At 43.3% G+C, this 19,509-nt stretch overlaps 1 long non-coding RNA gene and 1 other non-coding gene across 2 annotated transcripts in view; both read left to right on the plus strand.

Annotated features, from left to right (window-relative positions):
- LOC117090479 overlaps positions 1-19,509 on the plus strand; it is a 62,001-nt gene that overhangs the window by 7,919 nt on the left and 34,573 nt on the right. The gene's annotated exons all lie outside the window — the stretch shown is intronic.
- On the plus strand, positions 4,206-4,311 carry LOC117091197. The gene has a single exon (XR_004440306.1). It is a non-coding gene; the product is annotated as a U6 spliceosomal RNA (small nuclear RNA).

Raw genomic sequence — 19,509 nt, forward strand, 5'->3', positions numbered from 1 at the left:
GTCTCAAACAAACAAAAAAAAGATTCTACTTCTGGCCAGAGGCTCATCTGAGCAGAGATTTAATGCCATAGAACTTCAAGTATTCAGAGATGCAATTTGCATCTCTGAAAACCTTCTGACGAGAGAAAGAGAGAGAGAGAGAGAGAGAGAAAGAGAGAGAGAGAGAGAGATAGGCCACCAATTCACTGGATGTCAGCCCAACACAAGGTTTCCTCATCTGTTTTGTTTTTTCATCTATAAAAATATCACGATAAAGTTGTAATAATTTTTTTTTTTTTTTTTGAGATGGAGTCTCGCTCTGTCTTTTGGGCTGTTTTCCTTTTTTCTTTTTTTTGAGACAGGGTCTCACTCTGTCACTGATGCTAGAGTGCAGTGGCCTGATCCTGGTTCCCTGCAGCCTTGACTTCTGGGCTCAAGCGATCCTCTCACCTCAGCCTCCAGTGTAGCTGGGACTATAGGCATGTACCACCACACTTGGCTATTTTTTCCTATTTTTCTTTTTGAGACAGAATCTCATTTTGTTGCCCAGGCTGGAGTGCAGTGGTACAATCTCGTCTCACTGCAAACTCCACCTCCCTGGTTCAAGCGATTCTTCTGCCTCAGACTCCCGAGTAGCTGGGATTACAGGTGCCTACCACCAAGCCTGGCTAATTTTTGTATGTTTAGTAGAGATGGGGTTTCGCCGTGTTGACCAGGCTGGTCTCGAACTCATGACCTCAAATGATCCACCCCCCTGGGCATCCCAAAGTGCTGGGATTACAAGCATAAGCCACCACACTTGGCCTATTTTTTTTCTGTTTTTCACAGAGACAGGGTCTGTCTGTGTTGCTCTGGCTGCCCTCAAACTCCTGGCTTCAAGTGACTCTCCTACCTCTGCCTCCCAGTGTGCTTGGATCACAGGCATGAGCCACTACGCCCTGCCTGGAGCATTTCTTCACCTAAGCAAATTAGCTGTTCTAAAAGCTATGCTAGGTGTTGGAGGACTTTTGAAACACAGCTTTATTGTGTATTTATTGCAAGGTTTTGATTGACTCGTTGTGAAACTGGTAGGATTTCCCTAACTGACTACAAAATTCTGTGACTTTCACTTCTTTTTTTTTTTTTTTTTGAGATGGAGTTTTGCTCCTGTTACCCAGGCTAGAGTGCAATGGCACGATCTCAGCTCACCACAACCTCTGCCTCTGGGGTTCAAGAGATTCTCCTGCCTCAGCCTCCTGAGTAGTTGGGATTACAGGCATGCGCCACCACACCCGGCTAATCTGTATTTTTAGTAGAGACAGGGTTTCTCCACGTTGGCCAGGCTGGTCTTGAACTCCCAACCTCAGGTGATCTGCGCACCTCAGCCTCCCAAAGTGTTGGGATTACAGGCGTGAGCCACTGGGCCCAGCTGACTTTCACTTCTTTTAACTGGTACAGGGTAATCGATAGTTGAGAGACTGACTATTGAGGTCAGAAAAACTCAGAGCTCTGAAGCCGTGGTTTCCTCATCTGTTTTGTTTTTTCATCTATAAAAATATCACGATAAAGTTGTAATAATTTTTTTTTTTTTTTTTTGAGATGGAGTCTCGCTCTGTTGCCCAGGCTGGAGTGCAGTGGCGTGATCTCAGCTCACTGCAAGCTCCGCCTCCCGGGTTCACGCCATTCTCCTGCCTCAGCCTCCGGAGTAGCTGGGACTACAGGCGCCCGCCACCACGCCAGGCTAATTTTTTTGTATTTTTAGTAGAGACGGGGTTTCACTGTGTTAGCCAGGATGGTCTCAAGCTCCTGACCTCGTGATCTCCCGCCTCAGCCTCCCAAAATGCTGGGATTACAGGCGTGAGCCCCCGCACCCGGCAAGTTGTAATAATTATAATAGCAATTACAGAGCAATACTTTGTGCCAGTTTGCTGTTATGATATATATGTATATGTAGTATGTATAAACCACATTGTATATATAAACCGTTATCCTCATATCCACCCTTTGGAGAAGGTACCATTGTTCCCATTTCATTTTTATTTTTTGTAGGTAGGATCTCTCTCTGTTGCTCAGGCTGGAGTATAGTGGTGCAGTCATAGCTCACTGTGGCCTGGAACTCCGCGGCTCAAGTGATCTTCCTGCCTCAGCTTCCAGAGTAGCTCGGACTACAGGCTTGTACCACTGCTTCCAGCTAACTTTTAAATTTTTAGTAGAGATGAAGAATGTTGCCCAGGCTGGTTTTGAACTCCTGGACTCAAGTGATCCTCTTGCCTCAGCCTCCCAAAGTGCTGGGATTACAGGCATGAGCCACTGCGCCTGGCTCATTGTTCCCATTTTCTGCTGGGGACAAGGAGACACAGAGAAGTTAGGTAACTTGCCCAAGATCACACAGCTAGTAGAAGGCAGAACACAAACAAACCCAGGATGTTTGAGTCTGTGCTTTAAAAATCCTAGTGCTAATTACCTGCCACAAGATAAGTGTTGATAAATCTTAGTTTCTTTTTATATCCTCCCTTTAACTTTCATGAAAAATGGTTATTACTTCTTCAAAGTATCTTAATACAAAATTTGAACCTTCCAACCCCCCCTGCCTTTTCAGATGAGGAAACGGAACTCCAAAAAGCTCGAACCATGTGTTTTGTGTGGCCAGATAGGACTAGATCCTAGCTCTCCTGCCTAACCTGGGAAGGAATAATGGTTCTCCATATTATTGTGTTCCATCTACTTCCTTCCTTAAGTATGGTTGTGTTGTTGTTATTTTTGTACCATTTTTGAAAAGAAAGGAGAATAATTTCCTTCCTGAATCTCACTCTTATCTCCAACTTGTTTTCTGCAATTAAATAACGCTCGCCACGCTAACAGAGGCGTAACTAAATGGAATGTGCTGCTTCTCTACCAGAGTGCACAAAGGGAGTGAGCAAGAGTTTATCACTGCCAAAGTGAGGAGAGGAAGACTAGTTGGCATTCATTTTTTTCTCTCTTTTCTATCTTCATCCCTTCCCTCCTTGTTTCTGGCTGCAACTCTCTCTCCCCTTACCTGGATTAGGAATATGGGACTATTGCTGGTACCACCCTAATAAAAATTCAAAGATAGGCTAATAAGAGATACTGCCCAGAGATGGGTAGTAAGCTAGGGTGTCAGTAACTGCCACCTGGTGTCTTTTTTTTTTGAGACAGGGCCTCACTCTGTCACTCAGGCTGAAGGGTAGTGGCATGATTAAGGCTCACTGCAGCCTCAACCTCCTGGGCTCAAGCAGTTCTTCTACCTCAGCCTCCCTAGTAGCTGGGACTATAGGCACATGCCATCATGCCCAGCTGATTTTTGATTTTCAGTAGAGATGGAGGTCTCACTATGTTGCCCAGGCTGATCTAAAACTCCTGGGTTCAAGTGATCCTCCCGCCTCAGCCTCCCAAAGTGTTGAGATTACAGGTGTGAAACACCATGCCCAGCTTTGCTGCCTAGTCTTTTCTTGCCCCTGAATGAAAACAGAGAAAGGTGGGCCGGGCGCGGTGGCTCAAGCCTGTAATCCCAGCACTTTGGGAGGCCGAGGCGGGTGGATCACGAGGTCAGGAGATCGAGACCCTCCTGGCTAACCCGGTGAAACCCCGTCTCTACTAAAAATACAAAAAACTAGCCGGGCGAGGTGGCGGGCGCCTGTAGTCCCAGCTACTCGGGAGGCTGAGGCGGGAGAATGGCGGGAACCCAGGAGGCGGAGCTTGCAGTGAGCCGAGATGGCGCCACTGCACTCCAGCCTGGGCGACACAGCGAAAATCCGTCTCAAAAAAAAAAAAAAAAAGAAAACAGAGAAAGCCCTGAATTCCTGTCTTTATTGTGTCATTACCTCGATACATGCCTTTGCATAATTTAGTTAATCTGTACTAGTCATCCATAATTTTCTCACCTTTGTATGAAATACTATCTTTCCTATTAGCCTCTCTCACAGAATTTTGGCTTGGCCATGAAAACATACAGTGACAATGACAACGTTCAAGAGATAATGGTGTTTTGCTTTATTTTATTTGGCTTAAATAAAAATTCTCAGAAGTATCACATATATGTCTATAGTTGCAAAAGTGCAACATAGCTTTATAGTCTTTGAATAGCACTATTCTAAAAGGCTTCATGATTTTGGAACTTATAGCTAAATAATATATTTGATCATCCTGAAACATCTATTGCACAAAAATGAAGGGAAAACAGGATTACTACAGTAAAAAACTACCGTTTTCAAAAGAGAAGAAAGAATGCTTGCTTCAACAACACATATACTAAAATGGGGAACCACACAGAGATGATTAGCATGGTCGCTCTGCGTGGATTACACGCACATTTGTGAAGCATTCCAGCATTCCATATTAAAAAAAAGAAAGGTTTGAGGCGGCCATTAGAATAGAGTTCCCCTCTTTTTTAGGCTCCAGGTTTTTTTTTTTGTTTTTTTTTTTTTTAAGGGAGTTTCGCTCTTGATGCCCAGACTGGAATGCAATGGCTCGATCTCGGCTCACTGCAACCTCCACCTCCCAGGTTCAAGGGATTCTCCTGCCTCAGCCTCCTCCCGAGTAGCTAGGATTATAAGCATGCACTACCACGCCCAGCTAATTTTGTATTTTTAGTAGAGAAGGGCTTTCTCCATGTTGGTCAGCCTGGTCTTGAACTCCCGACCTCAGGTGATCCACCCACTTCGGCCTCCCAAAGTGCTGGGATTACAGGAGTGAGCCACTGCGCTCGACCAGGCTTAGGGTTTCTAAAGCAATACAACTTACATATAATGTTAGTACTTTTTTGTTTTCTATTCACATTCCCCAAGCTTATAACCAAAACCAGAATTATTTTTATCTTGTTTTTTAAAACAAACTTTGGTGCTTGGACCATCCACTACATTGTAGCTTGTTGACCTCTATCATGGCCCTATCCGAAGTGGAGAGGCAGAGTGAGACAGTTCCTTCTTTTCTGGCTACATTCTTTTGACTGGCTCTTTGTAATGAGAACAATTGTCCCCTTTGTCATCCAGGGCATGAATAACAGGAAGTAACTGGGAGTGATCTGTGGATATCAGTATCCTGGCCTCCTTAGTGTTCACTTTATTTTTGGGTATAGGATTTTGACATTCTAATCCCGGAAAGCCAGAACTGATTCTTGGCCATCTTGGATTATTAACCATAGGCAAAACTGTGTTTTTTATATTTTCTGTTTTTAGATTAGCTAGGTTCAAACAAAGTTTGGCTCTTTGTTGGACTTTCATGTTGGACTTTACCAAAAAGCAAACATTTCAACATAATGAATATTCTATCAAGTCTCCAAACGTCCTGCCTTGTTATTGTTTAATACATGAAGAGTCTTAATATAAATTCGGCAGCAATCTAGCCAGGCATTTTTCTACCCAAAACCAGTAATTGCTAATCATTTCTAACTGGGGAGTGGGGAAATTCTCACTACCTTTTACCTCACCTCAATTAGCCAATTCCACGTTTTAGGGGATGTTATTATTTATTCATTTATTTGAGACGGAGTCTCGCTCTGTTGCCCAGGCTGGAGTACAGTGGTGCGATCTTAGCTCACTGCAACCTCCACCTCCTGGGTTCAAGCGATTCTCCTGTCTCAGCCTCCCGAGTAGCTGGGACTACAGGTGTGTGCCACCATGCCTGGCTAATTTTTTGTATTTTTAGTAGAAACAAGGTTTCACCAAGTTAGCCAGGATGGTCTCAATGTACTGACCTCATGATCCGCCTGCCTCGGCCTCCCAAAGTGCTGGGATTACAGGCGTGAGCCACTGTGCCTGGCCTCATTATTATTATTATTATTATTATTTTTTGTGACAGTGTCTCACTCTGTCACCCAGGCTGGAGTGCAGTACTGCAATCTCAGCTTCCTGCAGCCTCCGCCTCCCGGGTTCAAGCGATTCTTGTGCCTCAGCCTCCTGAATAGCTGAGACAACAGAGCGCGCCACCACACCTGGCTAATTTTTGTTTTTTTCTTTTTTGTTTTTTTCTTTTTGACACAGAGTCTTGCTCTGTCACCTAGGCTGGAGTGCAATGGCGTGATCTCAACTCACTGCAGCCTCCACCTTCCGGGTTCATGCCATTCTCCTGCCTCAGCCTCCCAGGTAGCTGGGACTACAGGCATGTGCTGCCACGCCCAACGAAATTTTTTTGTGTTTTTAGTAGAGATGGGGTTTCACCATGCTGGCCAGGCTGGTCTCGAACTCTTTACTTCAAGTAATCTGCCCACCTCAGCCTCCCAAAGCGTTGGGATTACAGACATGAGCCACTGCGCCAGCCGTATTGTTTGTTTTTTAGTAGATACAGAGTTTCGCCGTGTTGGCCAGTCTGGTCTTGAACTCCTGACCTCAGGTGATCCACCCGCCTTGGTCTTCCAAAGTGTTGGGATTACAGGCGTGAGTCACCGCACCCAGTATGACCTCTTTAAAGGCTCTGTCTCCAAGTGTACTCACATTGGGGATTAGTGCTTCAACATATGAATTTTGAGGGGGCACAATCTAGTCTGTAATAGCACTATTTTTGGATGCATTTAGATTCAGGACCTACATGAAATCATTGAGACTCTGTCCAATCCTTATCATGTTAAATAGGTTTTCATGTGCTGGCCTTTCACAACTCTAAATTATATTCTTATTATTTAATAACTCCAATGCAAAGAAAACATCTTTTTCTCAATGATTCTAGCAAAATATTCCGCAGTTGCTCCTCCTTAGCCTGGGGAGGAACATGTGCATATCTTTGGAATAATCATTAGATCCAGGGAAATGGGATATGTTGATTGTTCGTTCCTGGGTCATATGTCCACTCCTGGACCTAGGATGGGGGTGAAGTGTTTCATTTGAAACACAGGGACTCCGCCGGGCGCGGTGGCTCACGCCTGTAATGCCAGCACTTTGGGAGAAGGAGGCGGGCGGATCACGAGGTCAGGAGATGGAGACCATCCTGGTTAACACGGTGAAACCCCGTCTCTACTAAAAAATACAAAAAATTAGCCGGGCGCGGTGGCGGGCGCCTGTAGTCCCAGCTACTTGGGAGGCTGAGGCAGGAGAATGGCGTGAACCCGGGAGGTGGAGCTTGCAGTGAACTGAGATCCAGCCACTGCACTCCAGTCGGAGCAACAGATACTCCGTCTCAAAAAAAAAAAAAAGAAAAAAAAAAAAAAAAGAAACACAGGGACTCAGAATAGGGAAGAGGGTGTTTCTCCAAAGGAAAATCAAGGTGTTGCTATCAAGAGAATGAGGAACAGATGATGGCAGACAAAATGCAGTAAATACTACTTCATGATGTGTAAATTTTCTTCTAATGCCAATGTTATGCTTTAATCTTGAGTCACTGGGTATCTTGAACGATACTGGTTCATTGTTTTATAGGACAGTGCTGGCATTGTTTATACAATTCAGCATTCTTTCCATCATCTCTGGAAGAGTAAAGAAATAAAAGAGTAAAAGAAATATGTTATTAATTTTGAAGAATGAAGTGTATGGAAGTACATTTCTCTACTAAAAATGCTAAATTGGACCCCCAAGGAACTATGCACCAGCCATCATCTTAAGGAGTACAAAGTTGAACTTCACTGCAAAGGATTATTTTGAGAGGTTTGCTTTCTTTTCTTTTCTTTTTTCTTTCTTTTTTTTTTTTTTGAGATGGAGTCTCATTCTGTTGCCCAGGCTAGAGTGCAGTGGCGTGATCTTGGCTCACTGCAAGCTCCGCCTCCTGGGTTCACGTCATTCTCTTGCCTCAGCCTCCGAAGTAGCTGGGACTACAGGTGCCTGCCGTGGCTAATTTTTTTTTTCTTTTTTTTTTAATTATACTTTAAGTTCTAGGGTACATGTGCATGACGTTTATATCATGTATAACTCCCCAATGCAATCCCTCCCTCCTCCCCCCTCCCCATGATAGGCCCCAGTGTGTGATGTTCCCCTTCCCGAGTCCAAGTGATCTCATTGTTCAGTTCCCATCTATGAGTGAGAACATGCGGTGTTTGGTTTTCTGTTCTTGTGATAGTTTGCTAAGAATGATGGTTTCCAGCTGCATCCATGTCCCTACAAAGGACGCAAACTCATCCTTTTTTATGGCTGCATAGTATTCCATGGTGTATATGTGCCACATTTTCTTAATCCAGTCTGTCACAGATGGACATTTGGGTTGATTCCAAGTCTTTGCTATTGTGAATAGTGCCGCAATAAACATACGTGTGCATGTGTCTTTGTAGTAGAGTAATTTATAATGTTAGCCAGGGTGGTCTCAATCTCCAGACCTCATGATCCGTCCGCCTTGGCCTCCCAAAGTGCTGGGATTACAGGCATGAGCCACCGCGCCCAGGTGGATAATGCATTGTTAATATATTATTTACCTCTGGAAATTAAGCCTAGAGGCTAGACCGGGTGCAGTGACTCATGCCTTTCATCCCAGCATTTAGGGAGGCAGAGGCAGGAGGAGAGCTTGCGCCCAGGAGTTTGAGAGCTGCCTGGGCAATACAGCAAGACCCTATTCTCCACAAAAAGGGAAAAAAAAAAAAAAGACTAGAGGTTAAGGTGCCTTGGAAAGTTGGAAGTACTACTTATTTATTTATTTATTTATTTATTGAGACAGGGTCTCGCTCTGTCACCCAGGATGGAGTGCAGTGGCATGATTTCGGCTCACCCACCTCAGCCTCCTGAGTAGCTGGGACAACAGGCACACACCTCCACGCCCAACTAATTTTTTATTTGTAGAGGCGGGGTTTTGCCATGTGGCCCAGGCCAGTCTCCACCTCCTGGGCTCAAGCCTGCCTCAACCTCCCAAAGTGCTGGGTTTACTTATAGGCATGAGCCACGTGCCCAGCTGGAGTTATCTTTTACATTATAAAATAAACTTTTCCATTTAAGCATAGTTTATACTGACTAAAGTACATACATTTTAAGTATATAGAGCAATGATTTTATGAATTTTGACAAGGGGAACACATTCTGACCAACCCCAAGTCAGGAAATAGAACATTAACAGAACCCCAAGCTCCCTTTGTGTTCCTGCCAATCACCACTTCCTCTTTCCCGAAAATAAACAACTATCCTGAATATTGACAGCATAGGTTAATTTGGCCTGTTTTGGAAGTTAAAATGCACTTTATCCCTTGGACCTCACTTTTTCCACTCAATATTGTGAGAATCATCTATAATGTTGTGTATGCTCACATATTTATTGCTGTATAGTTTTGCATTATAACCACATTTATATTTTCATTGTTTCCAGTTTTTAGTTTTTTACAAACAATGCTCCTAGGAACAGTTTTTCATTATTTGACTTTATACACTATACTAAGATTTTTTTAAAACCACGAAGATGATTTAATTGAAAGAAAACTATCATTAATGAGGATTGCTCCATATCCTTAACAATTCTTAACCCTTTGACTACCCGTTCTTCATATTCTTTTCCAATTCCTCTTTCTCCCACTTCTCAAATGTGTTTACAACTTTGAGTCTTAATCTCTGTTGCTTTTTTTCTTTACATTAGTTCCTTTACAGAGTTATTGCTGTGAGGGCTTTCATGTTGCTTCTATATAAATGACTTAAATCAGTGTCCCTTCCCCAACTCCACTCTCACACTCATTTATTAGTCAGTCCTTAAGCCCTGCGTTTCATTTCAGTCACCTTTCCTATTTATTACATGAGTCTAGCACTAACCCTATGGCTTTATACTCAGCTTAACTGTAAAAGGCAAATACTTTTTTATATGAGGGTCCCTGTCCATATAAACAATTGGAGTCACTCAAAATCAGCAGTTCAATCTTGTGGGATCCCACAAAATAATACTGCTCTTACTAGGCCTAGAAGTAGGCTGACTACAGCCACAGTGTAAGCATGGGTTCAGGAACTCCTCTGGACATCTGGGAAACCACACTTGGGGGAGAGAGTAGAAGAGGAACCACATGACAGGTAGTGTGTTGGAGAGTGCCCTGAAGGGATGAAATGGACATGAGGCCACTGTCACCTTGCCTGGTGTCAGGCAGTGGACAAGACTTGAAACTATGTGAGAAAGGCACTCCAAAGCATGGGGGTCAGAGAGAGGCGGCCCGGAGGTGCAAAGCCTAGGAGAGGATTCGACTGTCTAAGGGCAGTGTGGTCTTCTTCTTATCTTCAGGGTAAAGTCCGGTCTTCTTTTTACCTTCAGGGTAAAGTCCAGTCTTCTGTAACATTTTAATTTCATTTTAATTTCTCCACAATCTGGCATAACTCTCTAACATTTGTAGAGGAAGGACCTTGATTCAATAGTAGGCTGAAACTACCTTTCACCAGCTTCCAAGAGGCAATCATGGACATTTCTTCCCAAGTCCATGTTTAGTGATGTCACAATGGTAGCTCAAAATTTGCCATGGTGGCTTATTGGCAAATGGTACAAATCATGTTTTCCTGGTTTAAGAGCCAGTTAAACATATAGTCATCTATCACTGCATAGATTACTGTGGAAGGAATTTCTTACTAGAGTGAGAGAGATATGTTTTACTAAGTCCCCCAAGAAAAGGTGGTTTTCCAAGTGTTTCCTGGTCAGAGAGTTTTTTGGAACTGAAGAATTTGAAGGGAAAGTAAGAAAATTTACCAGAAAAGGATGGAATTCTAGGAAGGTTTTATTTATTTACTTGAGACAGAGTCTTGCCCTGTCTCCCAGACTTGAGTGCAGTGGCGTGGTCTCAGCTCACTGCAACTCGGCCTCCTGGGTTCAAGCGATTCTCCTGCCTCAGTCACCCAAGTAGCTGGGACTACAGGCGGGGGACACCATGCTGGGCTAATTTTCATATTTTCAGTACAGATGGGGTTTTACCATGTTGGCCAGGCTGGTCTCAAATGCCTGGGCTCAAGTAATCTGCCTGCTTTGGCCTCCCAAAGTGCTGGAATTATAGGCGTGAGCCACAGTGCCTGACCAAGGAAGATTCCTTTATATAAACTTAATTTAACTAAGGCCTTTGTTATCAAACAGACATGGAAAAGTTGGACATCTCTGTCATTATTTTTATAAATTTAGATGATTTTAATACCAAAGACTAATAAGGAAAAAACAAAATTAGATCCAAAATTTATATAAAAATATTAGTGAGTATAATCCAATAGTTAAAAATTGGTATTAATAATAAAGAATACCCAATTAGGGGCTGGGCACGGTGGCTCACACCTGCAATCCCAGCACTTTGGGAGGTTGAGGTGGGTGGATCATGAGGTCAAGAGATCAAGATCATCCTGGCCAACATGGTGAAACCCCATCTCTACTAAAAAACAAAAGATTAGCTGGGCGTGGTGGCACACACCTGTAGTCCCAGCTACTCAGGAGGCTGAGGCAGGGGAATAGCTTGAACCCAGGAGGCAGAGGTTGCAGTGAGTCGAAATTGTGCCCCTGCACTCCAGCCTGGCAACAGAGCAAGACTCCGTCTCAAAAAAAAAAAAAAAAAAAACCCAATTAGGACTTCCTGTAGGAATTCAAGGATAGTTCAACATCAAGAAACCTCTCAGTATAATTAGTTATATTAGCAAGTTTTCAATAATCTTAGTAGATTTTGAAAAGATAATTGATAAATTTCAACACTCATTTCCAATAAAACTCTAAAGTCAATGAAAGAATTGATATATTTGACTATATTAAAATTTAAAACTTCTGACTGGAGCGCAGTGGCTCACTCCTATAATCCTAGCACTTTGGGAGGCCAAGGTGGAAGGATTGCTTGAAGTTTGATACCAGCCTGGGCAACAAGGCAAGATACCATCTCTACCAAAACAAAACAGAAAAATTTGCTGGATGTGGTGGCACATACCCGTAGTCCCAGCTACTTGGGAGGCTGAGGCAAGAGAACTGGTTGAGGCCAGGAGCTGGAGGCTGCAGTGAGCTATGATCATACCACTGCACTCCAGCCAGGGTGACAGTGAGACCGTCTCAAAAAATAAAACAAAATAAAAACTTCTTTTCACGAAAAGATACCACATACAAAATGAAAATGTAATCTATAGACTGAGAGAAAATGTTTGCAATATTTGTATTTTCTTTTCTTTTTTTTTTTTTTTGAGATGGAGTCTCGCTCTGTTGCCCAGGCTGGAGTGCAGTGGCCGGATCTCAGCTCACTGCAAGCTCTGCCTCCCGGGTTTACGCCATTCTCCTGCCTCAGCCTCCCGAGTAGCTGGGACTACAGGTGCCCGCCACCACGCCCAGCTAGTTTTTTGTATTTTTTAGTAGAGACGGGGTTTCACTGTGTTAGCCAGGATGGTCTCTATCTCCTGACCTCGTGATCCGCCTGTCTCGGCCTCCCAAAGTGCTGGGATTACAGGCTTGAGCCACCGTGCCCGGCCAATATTTGTATTTTCACAGAAGCTTTTTTTTTTTTCCCCAGATGGAGTCTCGCTCTGTTGCCCAGGCTGGAGTGCAATGACACCATCTCAGCTCACTGTAACCTCTGCCTCCCAGGTTCAAGCAATTCTCTGCCACAGCTTCCTGAGTGGCTGGGATTACAGGCACCCGCCACCATGCCTGGCTAATTTTTTTGTATTTTTAGTGGAGATGGGGTTTCAGGCTGGTCTTGAACTCCTGACCCTGTGATCCACCTGCCTCGGCCTCCCAAAGTGCTAGGATTACAGGCATGAGCCACTGTGCCAGGCCAGAAGTTTTTTTGTTTTGTTTTGTTTTGTTTTTTTGAGACTGGGTCCCACTCTGTTACCCAGGCTGGAGTGCATTGACATGAATGACTCACTGCATCCTTGACCTTTCAGGTTCAGGTGATCCTCCCACCTCAGCCTCCTGAGTTGCTAGGACCACAGGTGTGCACCACACTTGGCTAATTTTTATTTTTTAATTTATAAAATATATTAATTTAAAAAAATAGAGATGTGGTCTTGCCATGTTGCCCAGGCTGGTCTTGGACTTCTGGGCTCAAGCAGTCCTCCCATCTTGGCCTTACAAAGTGCTGGGATTACAAGTGTGAGCCACCATAACTGGCCTAGTCAGAAGATTTAAATTGCTTCTTGTTTTTTGAGATGGAGTCTCACTCTGTTGCCCAGGCTGGAGTGCAGTGGTGTAATCTCAGCTCACTGAAATCTCTGCCTCCTGGGTTCAAGCGATTATCCTGCCTCAGCCTCCTGAGTTACTGGAACTACAGGTGCTTGCCACCATGCCCAGCTAATTTTTTATATTTTCACTGTGTTAGCCAGGATGGTCTTGATCTCCTGACATCGTGATCCACTCATCTCAGCCTCCCACCCAAAGTGCTAGGATTACAGGCGTGAGCCATCACACCCTGCTGATTTAAAGAACTTCTACAAATAAGTATATAAAAGACAAAGAATCTAAAAGAAAAATTGCAAAAGATTTAAATAGATAATACACTATTGACTGAAAGGATATTCAATCTCACTGTTTTTTTTTTTTTTGAGACAGAATCTCGCTCTGTCTTCCAGGATGCAGTGCAATGGTGTGACCTCGGCTTACTGTAACTGCTGCCTCCAGGTTTAAGCAATTCTGCCCTCAGCCTCCCAAGTAGCTGGGATTACAGGTGCACGTCACCACACCCAGCTAATTTTTGTGTTAGTAGAGATGGGGTTTCACCATTTTGGCCAGACTGGGCTTGAAATACTGACCTCAAGTGACCCACCCACCTCGGCCCTCCAAAGTGCTGGGATTACAGGTGTGAGCCACAGTGCCCAGCTTCAGTCTCACTGTTAATAAATGCAAATTAGGCTGGGCGCAGTGGCTCACACCTGTAATCCCAGCACTTTGGGAGGCTGAGGAAGGTGGATGAATGGTCAAAAGATCAAGAGCATCCTGGCCAACATGGTGAAACCCTATCTGTACTAAAAATACAAAAATTAGCTGGGCGTGGTGGCACATGTCTGTAGTCCCGGCTACTTGGTAGGCGTAGGCAGGAGAATCACTTGAACCTGGGAGGCAGAGGTTACAGTGAGCCAAGATCACGCCACTGCATTCCAGCCTGGCAACAGAGCGAGACTCCATCTCAAAAACAAAAAGTCAAACAATATATAGATGCCATTACACATCCATTAAATTAGCTTAATTTCTTTAGTTGTTTGTTTGTTTTGACAGAGTCTTGCTCTGTCACCCACGCTGGAGTGCAGTGGTGCAATCTCAGCTCACTACAACTTCTGCCTCTCAGGTTCAAGTGATCCTCTTGCCTCAGCCTCCCAAGTAGCTGGGATTACATGTGTGTGCCACCTTACCCAGCTAATTTTTGTATTTTTAGTAGAGACGAGATTTTGCCATGTTGATCAGGCTGGTCTCGAACTCCTGACCTCAAGTGATCCACCCGCCTCGGCCTCCCAAAGTGCTGAGATTACAGGTATGAGCCACTGTGCCCGGCCCTCGATTAGCTAAATTTCTGAAGCATCATAATACTAAGTGTTAGCAAGGATGTGGAACAACTGGAATTCTTCTAGACTGATGGAAGTATAAATTAGTGCAATTACAATTTTGCAACATCAGGGAAAACAGGCAGAGGCTGACCTACGTGACTTGCACCAATGAGCTTCCTTGCTCTCTGGGTTCCAATTGGGTCCAGCTAGTAGGGATCATAAGGAGATGGGGAGGGGTAGAAGAGTAAAAGCTGGGCTATCATCCTCATGTTTCTCTCTTGCTCAGGTTTTTCTTATTTACTTAAATAGTCTATGTGAACAAAGAGAAAACATGACAAACACATACCCAGTTGTTGACATGAGTGTGGTAAAAGTTGGGGGTGGGGTAGAGGTGCTGATATGAGTGAAAGGGAAGGAAAGAAGAAAGAGAAAGCCAAACCCAGTAGGAAAAGTAAAAGGATGTAAGGGTCAGATCCGGGCATTTTATGAAATCTCTCTAGGGAATTCTGTTTTTCATCTAGACAGAAACAGCCAATGGAAACTCTGAGGCAGAAGGAGGCCAGCATGGCTGGGCTGGGTGACTGAGGGGCAGGATGGTAGGAGTAGAGGTGAAAGGTCGGGTGGGGACACTGTAGGAAACAGAATTTGGCTCTTACTCTGATGTCTGGACTAACAGGAGCGTTTTGCTAATCTCATCCATAAATTCTCATATCACTTGGGAGGAGATTTGTCAAACTCTCCCCTCCCCTTCACTGCCACCCTTGCGGGGTTAGTCTCACTGTGCCTGGGGCTAAGGAGTGGGGCATTTCTAACCCTCAGCATCTGCGCAAAGGGCTGATGGGTAGTTTCCAAGTCAGAACTGGAAGAACAAGTCAAATCTGGGTTGCCAGTCTAGTGGGATAAATAAAGAATGGGAGCCAAGGTATGGAGTCAAATGCAGGGCTTTAAGGAACCACGCCAGACAGGAGCGAGGGGCAGCGTTGCAGGCCAGTGGGAGGGAGGGATTCAGAAAGTGAGGCGCAGACGTGGCAGTTTAATTTATCTTCATCACAAATCCTGAAATCACTGGAGCAGCTACTTGCCCTCTTACAATCGAGATATCAATCTAGAATTTCAATTTCCTCTTATCAGCCTTACTTCTACTTTTTCATTTGTAAGATACTCCCCTTGATAAAGAAAAGAGAAGTGAAATTGTTAAAATACCAATTTTCTTTTGTTTCTCAGCGTCGCCATCTCAGTCCATTCTCTTCCCAGTCACAGCAATCTTTCTAGTATGCAAATCTGATTGTTTGGCTTTCTCTCACATTTACAATAAAATCTAAACTTTTCTTTCTTTTTTTCTCTTTTTTTGGGGGAGGGGAGTCAATAAACCTTCCTTACTTTTATCTCCGCCCCCTTTTAGAAAACGTTCCTGGATCATCGCTTGCCTTTTTTCTATTCCTCTCTGTAACCTTGCCATTCAAAGAGATGCCATTTGCGGTTACAGCAGTTTTTCAACGGTGGCAGTATTTGAGGTCAGAAAATTCATTTGTCGTGGTTGACTGTGCACTGTGGGATGTTTAGCTGCATCCCTGACCTTTGCCCACTAGCTGCCAGTAGCACTTCTCCAGTGGTGACAAGCAAAAGTGTTACATTTCAAAATCTCCCCTGGGGGCAATATTGCCTCTGGTTAACCATTGGGATAGGGTGTGCTATTTCATGTCCACCCTCCCCCACACCTGCTCTTCTTTCTGCAGGCAGTGGCCTTCTCCCTATCCTGGCAAACGCAGGCTCATCTCTCAAAGTCTCTGCTCTGTCTTCCCTCCCTGGTGAAGCCTTCCCCGTCTCCCAAGGTGGAGTTAGGCAAGTTGGTCCTCCCATTTAGATGGCACCTTGCTATTAGAGTCAGATCGAATTGTATTGTAATTCATTGGAGTTTTCTGTCTCCATCTCAGGCTGAGAGTTTAGAAGGTCAGATTGTTTTTTAGCATTTTGTCTTCTCTACCCAGTTAAGTACCTGGGCCAGAATATTGACATCTATGTGTATCTTTAACAATTTATGTTTCAATGTTGGAAATGATTAAAACAGTTTAGAAATAACATTTAAAGGCAGATTAATTTTTTTCCCTCATAACTGTTGTCTGTGATATCTAGCTTTTAATAAGCCACCGCATCTTACATGTGATATTTTGTATATGATTTGTGAATAGTTGCCTCTAGTTATGAAACTTGTTTTTGTCAGGTCGGGCACATCGTCCCACACCTGTAGTCCCAGCGCTTTGGGAGGCTGAGGTGGGAGGATCTCCTGAGCTCAGGACTTTGAGATCAGCCTAGACAACATGGTGAAACCCCATCTCCACAAAAAAATACAGAAATTAGCCAGGCGTGATGGTGCATGATTGGAATCTTACCCCAGAGGCTGAGGCAGGAGGATCGCTTGAACCCCAGAGACTGAGGCTGCAGAGAACCAAGATAGCACCACTGCACTGCAGCCTGGGTGACAGAGCGAGACCCAGGTCTCAAAAGAAAAAAATGAAAAAAGAAACAAATAACAAACTAAGACACAAACACACCCATTATCCTAGGCGTCATTAGGCGATAGAAATTTTTTAGCCCTGTTGTAATCTGTTGTATTTTCAGTCCCATCATCTACTGAACCGTCATTATGTGTCATGTGACTGTACTCTTGAATTACAACCTGCATAAAGCCACGCTATTATTTGACAATAATTTAGCATTTCTGCATTTTTAGTTATTTAGTACCAACTATACTTTAAAACGTTATTCCATTTAGGAAGCTCATTATCTATCAAGAATAATTGTGAAAAATATTTTTAACATTTGATTTTTAAATACCTTACCAATGCTGCCATCTCCTGGATGCTTTTAAGTACTGTAACAATCAAGGAAGCTTACAGTTCTTAATAGTGATTTCCAAAAATAACATGAAATATGCCTATAAAAAGCTTTCTTTTTTTTTTTTGCCCTGTTCTTTTTATTTTTATTTTTTGGTTAGTTTGCAAAAGGCCTCTATACATTTTTTATTATTTGCTCCATAAAATAGTTGACTATCTACCTACCTTTCTAACCACCCACCGCTGGAGACAGAATGGTGTAGTAAACTGTAGTGTAAAGTGATTATGCTAAATACCTTAATTTTGCCCCTGTAGACCAATATCCACCCTTCTCTACTCTGTTTTGTGTCCTAGGAGGCAGAGACTGACCTATATGGAATGTATCAAGAAGCTATCTTGACTTTTAGTTTCAAATTGGATCTGGGCAATGGGAAGCAATCAACGGAAATTACAGAGAAAGAAGAGCATAGAGCTGGAGAGTTTATCCCCCTAGCTCCCTTCTTATGAGGTCCCAGGGCTCTGTCCCTTCACCGAAGGTCATATCCCCCACAACAGCCCTTACCAAAATAGTTCACTCTATGTTAGGGAAATAGTATTTACGTCCTTTCTGTATCTTTCAGGCCTAAGGATGATAACAGTGCCTCCTAACTGTTGTGAAACCCAGAGCACTTTGCTGTCCCCTGGGGTTATCCTACATTCTGCCCATACCTTTTAGGTGATCCTTTTATTAAATAGTCCTTAAATTACCTAGCTTGAATATATTTCATTTTGCCCCAATCAAAACAATGAGAATAATGATAGCACTTAACTCATAGACTTGTTACAAGGGTTAAGTAAATTAAAACTTGACTAATGTTTAAACAATGGCTAAGAAAAGAGATAAAAATGAAAGCAACAGGAAAGAAAATGATAGTGATAGGAGACAAAGATGATCCAATACTAGGATAATTGCTATTTGTTTAGTGGTTAGAAGTTCCCCCAAATCAAGTATTTCTATTGAAATTGTCTTTAAATAAACAATTCAGAGATATAAAAGAGGAAAACTTTTGTTTTAACTGTAAAATAAGTTTATTGGTGGTAACCTTGTATAATTTTATTCCCAATAATTGATGTTACAAACTTTGGGGTCTTTGAGGTATGCAGGATCCTTGTACGTAACCTGCATAAATCCTATTATTTAAGCTGTCTTAATTGCTTTTGTGATTTCTTTCTGTTTCTTCCCACAAAGACCTGTTATGTGCCTTCCAATAAATGCGTCCAGTAAATTGAGAAATAAAATGGGACAAAAGTGGTACATTCCTGTAATTTACACGCTTTCCACACGATATGTATGTTAAGCGCGTCTGTATAAGAGACCACCTGAGCAGGCTTAGTGTGAGCAGCAAGGCTGTTTATTCACTTGGGTGCAAGTGGGCTGAGTCTGAGAAGGGAGTCAGCGAAGGGTGGTAGGATTATCATTGGTTCTTATAGGTTTGAGATAGGTGGTGGAGTTAGGAGCAATTTTTTTTTTTTTGCAGGCAGGGGATGGATATTACAAAGTACATTCACAAGGGTGGGGAGGATGTTACAAAGTACATTCACAAGGTCACAAGGGCAGGGAGGGTGTATTGTCACAAGGAGGGGGTGGGGATGTTACAAAGTACATTCACAAGGATGGGGAATATCACAAAGTACATTATCACAAGCTGGGGGGAATGTCACGATGGCTTGACCATGGTGCGGCCAGCTCAGAGGACCTTACATTCCTGTCTTTTTATGTTAATAATGAAGAAATAAAATGAGAAAGAGAAGTGAAAACTTGGGGTGAAAATTTTTAGGGTGTATGGAAGGGTGATGGTCGACGTGTCTCAGGGCTGTTTTGAGCAGGATTGGGGTGGCGCAGGAACCTAAAGTAGAAGAGATTAGACTGAAGTAAGATTTTGGGGTAAGGAGTGATATTGTTGGGTTGTTAACAGCAGCATTTGCCATATGGAGTGGTGATAGCCTGGATGTGGTTTCATAGGAATTGAGAGATTAATCAGAAGACACAAGGCCCGAATAAGAGGAGGAAGATAGGTATGAGAGGACTAACGATTGAAAGAAGCCAGGATACCCAGTTCGAGAGTGGCCAGGTGGGTCCAATGCAATTAGTTGCCTGATTAGAGCGTTTTTGAGCTCTGTCTTTGTGTTTTTTGATGTTATTATATACCAGGCCAGATTGATTGAAGTAAAAACAACACTCTTCATTAAGAAAGATATGGAGTTCTCCTTTTTCAGCAGTGGGTAAATCGAGGCCTAGGCGGTTCTGGAGGACAACTGCAGCTAGAGTCGACGTGGGCTTGGAGGACAGATAAAGTCTGTGATATATGTGTAATGGTAGCAGAGAAGTCATTAGAGAGGCTGCAGAATGTTGTGACAGA

This window comes from Trachypithecus francoisi, unplaced genomic scaffold (genome assembly GCF_009764315.1).
Source record: "Trachypithecus francoisi isolate TF-2019V2 unplaced genomic scaffold, Tfra_2.0 Lachesis_group11, whole genome shotgun sequence".
Classification (NCBI taxonomy): domain Eukaryota; kingdom Metazoa; phylum Chordata; class Mammalia; order Primates; family Cercopithecidae; genus Trachypithecus; species Trachypithecus francoisi.